Genomic DNA, 10,665 nt, shown 5'->3' with positions numbered 1-10,665 from the left:
CAGCTGGGTGTCATCAGCGTATGACACTGGAGTGAACCCAAACCTTCTCACAATCTCTGCAAGGGGGGCCACATACACATTAAATAATGTGGGGCTTAGACATGAGCCCTGTGGCACCCCCTTAGTGAGTACCCTCGAGATGGAACGATAGGGTCCCATGCTAACAGATTGTGAGCGGCCGGAGAGAAAACTCTCCAACCAGGACAGTGCCAATCCTCCAATACCCACTCTCTGCAATCGGCCGAGAAGAATCTCATGAGACACAGTATCAAAGGCTGCCGACAGGTCTAACAGCACCAGAATCATTGATCCTCCTCTATCCTGTGACATCTTGATGTTATCAGTCACGGAGAGGAGTGCCGACTCTGTGCTGTAGTTGGGCCTGAACCCAGATTGTGATGGGTCCAGGCCCCCTGTCGCCTCTATGAACCTGGAAACATGGATGTTTACATGCTTCTCGGCTAATTTACTTAAGAAAGGTAAGAGAGAGATGGGGCGGAGGTTGGAAAGTTCTGTCCATGGCAAGGCCGTGTTCTTCCGTATTGGGTTCACAACTGCCTCCTTCCACTGCCGAGGGAGCTGACCTTCTTTAAAAGAAAGGTTTAGAATCTTTTGAATTGTGGGGCAAAGAATTTTGTTCAAGGTAACAGTTAGCTTAGCTGGTATCAAATCAAGAGGGGATCCTGTTTTCATATTGTTTATTAGTGTTTGGGTGTCACTATAACTAATCTCAGGGAAGGTAAGTAAAACACCTCTAGATGTGTCGGCATGATTCATACTGGAATGCTCCAGATCACTGGGGTATTGGGCAGTAATGATTTTTTTATAAATTGTCTCAATTTTATCCTCAAAAAATTGGGAGGTGTTATTACACAAGGTTTGTGTGAATTCGTCTGGACTTTCACATACAGTTGGTTTAGTGAAAGTGTCTAAGATTTTATACAACTCTCTGGGGGAATTGCCAGCTACCTCTAACTGTGCATTAATGCTGTTATTTCTTGCCTGCTTAATATTTTTATAATAAGCAGACATTGCTTTTTGATAGTTGATCTTATTTTAGCCAGGGTGACATGACTCACCTCCCCAGTTTTCCCGCTATTTGCGCTGTTCTTATTCATATATGTAGGAGAGTAGGATATGCTTCCTATGGTTGCGAATATTGGTGGAGAAGCGTGGCTCAGTGGTTAGAGGTGGCAGACCCGGAAGCTGAGATCGGCCGTGGACCAGGGTTCGATTCCCCGCCTCGGCGGGTCTCGGGCTCAAAAATTCCACGGACTCGACAATTCTCGCTCCAGTGCCTACTCGACTCACGGGGTCACACTCTGCGACTCTGGGCAATAGCTTGCTTAATCTCCACTATGGCCCCTCGCGGCGGGATGCCTGGCTTTCACCTTGTGGATACCCTGCCGGGGTATCTCACAGGGGAATACCAGGACGGGTTCCCTAAGCAAGCGCCTTGATACCTTCGGGTGATACGTGCGCTATATAAGTCGCAATACAATACAATGGTTACCCCCACTTGTTGCTGTGTTTCACTGGTTTATCGACTTTAGTCTGGCTGTGGCCCTGCTAATCAGGACCACAGCCTAGCTGTTCTCTCTCTAAATTGATTACCTGTACATTAGGTACACTCCAGATTGGTTACTGGGTTACCCTTGTGAGTCCCAATTATATGGTACCTTAGGTACCAAGGGCATAGGTACCCCAGAGGCCTACCAGGGGCTGAAGCATGTATTATGCCACCCCTGGGAAGCCTTACAAAATGGCACCACAGGTATACTACTGCAGCTTGGGTAAGGTGCTACTTGTACCCTTTACTTAGATATGGTATACCTATATCTAACTATATATATATAGACACATATAAAACTATAAGTCACTCCTATGGCAGGCCTTGACAATCCTGAAGGCAGAGTGCTTGGTTTTGTGTGAGAGGGTGCCCAAGCATGAGCTGAGCCCCTCTACAGCTTTGGGAATCCCTTCCTTACAGCTGTTCTATGATACAGCCATACCATATACTCTTAAGTGCATTATAACCTCGCGGTAAATACTAAATTTGGAATGGCTGCACCAAAACATGTTGTGTTTGGTGTCAAACACTTTGGAATCCTACCCCACCCCCTGCCAGTTCTGGCGGTGGGGGTAGAATTCCACCCTTCTAGAGGGAGAAGGCATGTACACACTTACCCGGTAAATGTTTAAAAGAGCCCCAGCATCACAAAATGGATGCTGCTGCCACAGACACAAGTCTGACCTCCTGCTGCTGGATGCAACTCCAGCAGAGGAGGCCTGGACAATAGGTTTCCTGCCCAGGGAGGTGCTAGCACCTCCCCAGACAGGCTTTAGTGTATTGGGGCAGGGTGGGTTGCATTGAGGGAATGCTTTCCAGTGTCTGGATCACACAAGGTGTCCCCGTACATTTCCAAGTTCAAACCGGTTGCTGGGGCACTCAGCCCCGGCTCTGGCACAAAACTGGACAAAGAGGGAGGGGTGTAACCACCCCCTCCCCAGGTCCTCCCATAGGTGGGACCCTAGAGTTAGTCCAACCCCTAAACTTAGTATAAGTATAGGAACCCAGTCCCTAGGATTTTAGATTACCCTGGACGAAACTCTGAAACAGAAATCTTGGACCTTCGATATTCCATATCGACTGGACGACAGAAGAAATCTCCCGTGGGGGTCAAAGAGTGTCTCCCCTGTTCAAACAAGCACCAAAGAAGCATCATGCCGGTCTGCATTTTCGAGGCTCACGCCGGATCCCGAAGAATCTGTGACACAGATATGGACTTCCAGACATCTCCGAGGCTGACATGAGTCCCCAGCAAAGCTGAGACTGGTAGCTATCACGAGAGACGTTGGACTGGAACTCCTGGACATACTGCACATTTGCTAGGGCATCGACTACCCGAGATTTCCCGAAGTTGTGCATTGGGGTACTTGTAGTCCAAGCCCTGAGCAACTTTTGCATCGAAGATTGTGGGCCTCCACTCCACTAGTGTTCTGTGGGCCCGCTTTCAGCATTTCTGCTCGAGGTTCCTTCGCGATCCCTAGTCCGTTGACTGGTGGGTCCCCACAAAGGTAAATCCTTTGTCTTCTGGGCTTCCTTGGTTGCTCCAGACGTGTCCTGACTCCCCTTCAAAGGGTGAGTCCCTCAGACCTTGCTGGTCTGCTCCGAAGCCAATCTTGTCATCTTGCATGGGTTGCTGTTGCCAAGGCTTGTTGGGTCCAGTCCAGAGTCCGGCGCTACAGCACTCGACATCCGATGTGGGACAGCTCAAATCCAGCTCCTGGTTGTCATCGATGCCTCCTGGTTCTCGTGGCTAGTGACCCAGACTGCCCCCTCTGCTTTCACGTTCTTCAGATCTCCGATCCACCCTTGGATCCATCCGGACACTTTTCTACTGGTCGCCTGCAGCACTTCTTTGCAGCTTTCCATTGGAAACGATGACGAAATCTGACACGATAAGACACCTATGCAAACGGCTTCCCTGGGTGAGGTAACACGAGTACTTCGGTACTCCCATGGGTCCTGACTCTTAAAGTGTCCAGTACTGAAGGGGTTTTACCGTAGTCCACTCCTAAGTGTCCTTAAACTCTAAACTTGTAACTTTAACTTTCTCCATAGAAGTCAACGGTGATTCGCGGCTGTGTTTAGACACTGCACGCATCTCCCGTGGTTCTCCTGCGTCCCTACCTTGGCTAGTTCCTGGTTGTCCCAGCGGTACTAAAGGCCCTAGGCCTTGTCTCTATGCTTAGTATGCTTAGAGTTTATGGTTTGTGAGGCCCTTAGGGCAAAACGTATACTGTGCTTATTTACTGGGTGCTATTTAAGTTCTTGTATTGTACTTCTACTTCTAGCCTCATAAAGAGACTAGTGGAGTGTGTTTAGAATAAATACATATATTTTATATATATATACCTGGTGTGGTTCTCCCTTCATTTGATCATTTAATCCCTTCTATGCTGATGACGAGCTCAGCTCGTCATCAGCGTTACCTGCCGTACGCGGATGACGAGCTGAGCTCGTCATGTATCGCGGTAATTCAAAAAATGCCGCACACAGCGGGAAAAGCCGCCGCACGCATGCGGTTAAGGGATTATAGAATGGTAAAACAAGCTGCTTTACATTCCTTCAAGACTTAGCCTGAAGGCTGCTCTCCACAGCTACCACTAGGATAGCTTTCTATAAAGGTTGCATAAACCTACCATCAATAAAGGACGTTTGGACTGGTGCAAGGTGCCCACTAGAATAGTGGACATCATGTCCCAGGCCAACTTCTCATAATATAAAGCAGGCAAAATAAAAGTGCATGCATAGCTAGTAAATATACTTGGCCCTTTCTTATGATCCGACCTGTTATGGTAAAGATATAGTATTTTAGGGTTCTATTTGTATTTTCAGGTCGTAACATCATGTCTTTCAGTGAGGCATAGGGTGTGCCTCTAGACAAATTGTGATTATTCCAGTTATGGCATGCACTATACCCATGCACGTTTTTCAGTCTGTGAAAAATGAGTGTGTCATGTTCGCACCATGCCAGTCATTCAGAGAGCTCTCACCTGCGGCGCTCTGCAATGTGTGCCCTCCTGGTGTGTGCATCAACTCGTCCTCCCAATCTCAGGTGGCGAGAATATACAGAAAAGAGCATATTATGCGTTATTGTGTATTATGTTCTATTTTTAACAAATGTTTGTGCCCAAGTAATATTAGTGCTTTATCCTTCCACTTGCATTATGTACCAGATATCTTTAAACATCACAACATCAAGCATCACACAAGCATCCTTATCTTCACACCTTGTCACTTCCAATCACCCAATATGTACGGGCTTCTTGTTCCTTGAGGGCAGAGGGTAACGAGGTGGACCTGTAATCAAACTCTATAGTGGTTTAAAGGTTGGAACAGTAAGAATAATCATTGTGTCATTATTCGTCGCTCCAGTGTAGAGTTTGGTTAAGTGCGACCTGTAAGGGGTAAAAGGGAAGAGTTACTTTGTCAGGGGTCCCACCCCACCTGTACACCTACTCGGCTCAACTCTCCCTGGCTTGTGGCTCCGAAGCCGGGAGGGGAGCGCGGTTTTATTTAGCCGAGTGCAGCACGGCTGTAATCAATTAATACTACTCTCGGTGCGGGAGGCTGGACGGTTCTTTTTAGGTTTCGCCTGTCGAAAGCTGCGCAAGCAGCGTTTCGCACAGGCGAAATCTAATGTTTTAACAGTATGGGGGACTTGAACCCGCCCCTTCTTCCATTGGCTAGCTCCATAAATGGAGGCTAGCCATTGGAAGAGAGTGGCTGTCAATCACTCTTTCCCCATCGGAACGCGATTCTGGGGCATTTCTTGGTCTTTTTTTAAGTCCCGCCCCTTGTTGCCGTGTGTCCCGGGCCCCGTGACGTCATTCCCCGGGCCGCGCTGTGATTGGCTGCCGGCCCGGGACACCTCCCTGACGCCCGGGACCTGACTTGTTTGCTAATGAAGCCAAAGTCCCTCAATTTTCTATACAAATTGATGTACGTATGTGGTGCATTTTCTAAACTAGTTGCTTATATTGTGCACTATATTGGGGGTACCGCGTTGAGCCCGGACCTGCTACTGGCACCGAATTATGTGTTTGTTAACATGGTGACCGGTTTGAGCCACAGTCCCTCAATTTTTCTATACAATGGATGTACGTATGTGGTGCATTTTTAACCTAGTTGCTGATCTTGTGCACTATATTGGGTATATTGGGTTGAGCCCGGGCTTGCTACTGGCGCCGAATTTTGTGCTTTTAACAGGCTTGCTGCGGGCGCCGAATTGTGGGCTTTAAACATGGGGGTTGGTTTGAGTGGTAGACTGGCGATCGGTTGCAGGCACTGGCTGCTCTTGGCGCCGGGGCTCACTGTTAAAACCGCAAGTATTTTGGGCGCTACACTACTATTGTCAGCAGACTCAATAAGCTAGGAACACGAAATTCAATGAGATCTCCTATGAATATGGGAGGAGTTGCGCAGCAGGACAGAGACAACGAATTCATAGGGCGACGTTGCGCCGACTGAGGACAGCTGAAGGCAGCATGCCAGGGCTGGTTGGCCTGGTTTATCGTCGTGGTTGGTCTGACTGTTGTGTGGGCGGAGTTGAGTGCGGTGATTGTGGCCCCTTTATGCTGCTGACTCAGGGTTGCTGCCTTCTGGCTGTTTCAGGCCCGCTTCTATTCTCTATCGAAACTGTTGCTACCATCGTTCCTCATGTTCTGGGTGGGCATGGGGGGGTGAGTGGGGTGGGACGCTGGCTGGGGGCGGTGCCGCCCTTCTTTCTCCTGGTTGTCAGGGGCACAGTGTTCAGAAGTCTCCTGGGGAAAGTTGCGACAGGCGTATTTGGAGTGAGGGCAGGGTGCAGTTGGCCCCACCCAGTCGCTGTGCGAACCGCACGTGCACTGGTGAGTGCGTGGCGGATGCTGCGGGGAGCAGGTGAGGTCTCTGTCGTTGGTACCTAGTATGGGAGGGTCTTTGGCGGTCACACTCTGTGCAGGGCCTATCCATCCGGTGCCGGGGGTATGGTCACTTTTCACCCGTAGGGTCGGGCTTTGACTCGCTTGAGAGCCTATGGGGGTCGCTGGCGTAGGCATTGAGGCGTGGTGCCTGTGCCGCGGTGCGGGACTGTCCATGTGTATTAGGCGCTGCCGGGTTCGGTAGCGGAGGTTGGTACCCCGGTTCCCACAGTAATCTGGCAATTGGGCCCCTACGTGGGTAGCTTGTTGGGTTATCAATGGGCGTTGCTGCAATATGAAAGTCATGGGTTTGTTCTGGGTATGTGCTCGTGTGAATGTGTTTTGAGAGGATCACGCACAGCCTGGGTCTCTGTGCAGCACACCACTTGTCTCGTTGCTTCCTTTGATGCATCTATGTAGATTGCTGCGCACAAACACTGGCTCTAGCTTCTGTGAACGCCCCACAGAGACGCAGCGCAGGCATTCTCGTGACTTAAGGGCTGGAATGGGGACTCTGAAGCTGGGGATCCGCGTTCGAGTCTTGGCAGCCTCGACATCCTGTGTTTCTGGACAAATGTATCTACCCCTGCCTAAAAATCAGTGTGTCCGTCCGTAATGCAACTGGTGCTCGCGTACAGCGCACTGATACTTTCGGGTCGAGTTTGCGCTATATGAAATGGCAAAATAATCACAATGTGTACTCGTGTGCATAGTACAACCCTTCTCGCCGCTTTTGTGAATGTCCATGATGACATGTCCGGCTGGTTTTCTGTTTCTCCATTTTTCTCACACATATATATGCCTCTTTCGTCTACACCAGCCAATCAATGATGTGTGGTCATTTCTACAACACCTCGAACACCACCCCTCCCGAGTTGTTGAAAATGGCAATGTATATGCACATAAGCGGCGTTCATTTGTGTTCACTGTACCCCTTGTTGTAAGCAGAACGGATATCGCTAAACACTGACTGTGTTATCCCGCCAGCATGGACCCATGCACACACGTACACGACAGCCATTTTAGGCACCATGGCCTCTCTGCCCGTCTGTTCCCGGCACCCCTCCCCGCGCGCACTGCTAATGCATCGGCCATAAAACCCTCTCCCTCTGCGTGACCCTGCCCTAGAAGTAACCCTCCTGCTTGACCCACACCCCCCCATTTCCTCACAAGAACACCCTTCCCCTCAGCTGACGAGCCCCCCCCCCCCCAACTGCACTTGGCCTTTCGACCCGGTCGCAAGTCCTAAGACCAAGCCTCGTGGATGTACACCCCCCTCCTTTTCCTGCCCAGCATAACAAAACCGTGATACACCAGCCGAAGTCCCCGATCTTATCGCCTGCCCAACCTTTGATCTGATCATCCCCTCCTGCCCTCGTGTCCTGTAGGAATGTCCGGCTGAGAGATCACAATCTCTTGTTACATTCAGGAGGGGAGGATGACATCTGAGCGACTGGTATGGGAATAGGCCTGAAGCTGGGATTCCAAGCATGCCTTTTCCTACTTCAAAGCGTCTTTATTGCAATAAGGAATGTTTGTGCATCATAAACATGTGTATAAAAGACGAAGCCTCAGAGAAACTTGTGGTGAAGGGCACCAAGAGAGAGCACCTCCTGAAGACACTATGCGAGTGTCCGAAATGACAGGCTCTCCTCATGAGAAATAAAACTCTGTTCTTGTTTTCCTGCTTCCAGCGCCCGTCTCTTTTATTTTGTAATTGTTCAAAGATGGGAACTAAGAGGCGTCCTGCGCCAGCAGCCTGGGCATCAGGTGCGATATGGGCTGACTTTTCCACAATTGGCGTCCCAACGCGGGGTCCATCAGCGACATAAGGTCCGGTAAGAGAGGTCCAGACGATGGGGTGAACATCTAAACGATTGGAGTATACCTGCCTTGAGAGGGCCCTCGTCCGGCTGCCGATTGAATGAACTTCACCGATTCCGAACGTACCTCTCCCAAGTGACCTACTGTCCTGACTGGAATCCCACAGGAATGCTGCGGTAAAAACATGGAGAAAGAGAACGATTGGGCGCTGGAAAAAGGGAAGGCGAAGAATTGCCCACACGGTCCGGTCCGGGTAAGGTTAAGTAGGACGTCTTTACGTCCGATTGGTAGGATGGCTTTATCCATCTGATTGATTGATTGATTGTACTTGAAGTATTGGTTCTCTTTGAGACATTTTCTATTTACAAACAGCGATGAATAGGAACGTTCCTCTCTCTTTGCAAATAGTTAAGGATAGGTAATGCAGACGTTTGTTCCCCATTGTAATCCGTCATGCCTATCTTTCTCCCCACTGATTGTTTGTTATCGATTTTTATCGATTATTGCTCTTTGAGATATTCCCTGTCTACAAACAGGGAAGAATAGAAATATTCTGCCCCCTTTGCAGGTAGTGAAGGATAGGTAATGCAGATTTTTGTCCCCGTTGTAATCCGTCATGCCTGTTTTTCTCCCCACTGATTGATTGATTGTCTGGACATTTATTGTTCAAGGAATAGTTCTTTTGAGGTATTCTCTGTTTGCAAATAACGTAGAAAAGAAATATTCTGTCTAATCTTTGCAAGTAGTGAAGGGTAGGTAATGCGGACCTTTGTCCCCCGTTGTAATCTCTCGGGCCTATCTACTCCCCACTGATTGGTAAACTAGTTCCACCCGGACCATTTATTAGAGGTAGGTCATCTGGCTCGACCGGAGGGCACCCCTAATAAAAAGGACATATGCAACAATAACGAAGTAATCACCGTATCCTGTTAACAGAAACTTTAGCATGAAACACGCTGGAAAAAAAGGGAAGAAAGAAATAAGAATGCAAAATCAGTAGGCCACTGATGAGTTTTTTTTGATTTCACTACAAATAGGAAAACGTTAGAAATAGCTCACGATAAAACACATGATTTCGCTAGAAATAAGAAATGTTAGAAATAAGCCCGTAATAGGAAACATGAAAATGGTGAAAGAAGCCAAGCTTGATATCGCAACGGCCACGAGGCAACTAGGCTTCGCCACCCCTCACTGCTCCAAACATGTCTGTCCCACCGCCTGCCACGCCCCAATAACGGTAACATGAGATAGATACAAGTCAGCAGATACCTACCCCCATTCTGGAAACTCCCGAAGTGCAACAGGTCCGCGGCTACGCCCATCCGGAAGACGAGATCTTCGGCACGTGTAGGGCGGGTCCTGCTGCCAGCCGTCGGTCGGGGAGGTCGTCGCATAAGGTGGGCCAGAAGAGGAGCCGAGGCCGACGGGATCCGGGCGTCCCCTCTTCTTTCTTCAATAATGGCTGCGACAACATGGGGGGGGGGTGTCTTGCTCATGCCACCGACCCCCCCCCTCACATCTCCTGGTCCAGCCACGGCTTGGTAGAAGCTCCCCGTTCGGCCCTGAAGCGGCGCCTTGCAGGCCACCGGGGGGGGGGGATGTCTTGCCTATGCCTCCGACCCCCCCCCTCTCATCGCCTGGTCCGGCCACATGAATATTAACGCCGAAAAAACGCCGTGGGGTGCGCTGGGAGGGAGAGGCGGCGCGAACGAGCCTCTCCCACCTCCCCAGGTGGAGGCCCCCAGCGGCACCCCCAACGCTCCACTCACCCAACGAGGGTTCGTCCACTCGTAAAATGGCGGTCGACCCTGCAGGAGCGGGCCCGGCGTGAAGAGATGGCCCGGTTGCTTGTTGATTAAGAAATGAGTCCCACAATCAGAAGTGTTCTCCGCGACTTTGAAGATTCTATAAGAGCCACGGGGGGCCCCGACCCCCGCAGACACCCCCGATGGGGAATGACTGCCATGATTGCCCGCGGAACGATGAAAATGTAGCCGCGAGACGTCGGCGCTCCCATGCTGACGCCAGCCTCAGTTCGAATGACTAAAATCCTGCAGACTACAGTTCGGATCAGTTCCGGTGAAAACCCAGTATGACCCGGTAGGAAAAAACTGTTACCTCCCTCCCCCTTTTTGACTGATGGTTCATACCGCCGATCCTTTCTGTTGCCCTTTAACGGAACTTTTGGACTGCCGAAAGAGCCTCTAGGCCAACCACGAGTTGGTGGAGATTTTGACTATGCCTGGATCTGCCTGGCTGCACCCAAAATGGCGCTGGTACAAATGGAACTTTCAACTCCTTGTTGTACCCCGATTGATCAGCCTTGGTGTCATGAAATATGTATGCAGTTTTTAAACACAATGAATTGATATG

This window comes from Lissotriton helveticus, chromosome 1_1, assembly GCF_964261635.1.
Source record: "Lissotriton helveticus chromosome 1_1, aLisHel1.1, whole genome shotgun sequence".
NCBI classification, from domain to species: domain Eukaryota; kingdom Metazoa; phylum Chordata; class Amphibia; order Caudata; family Salamandridae; genus Lissotriton; species Lissotriton helveticus.
The sequence above is the reverse complement of the archived record's forward strand: the minus strand, read 5'-3'. Positions refer to the sequence as shown.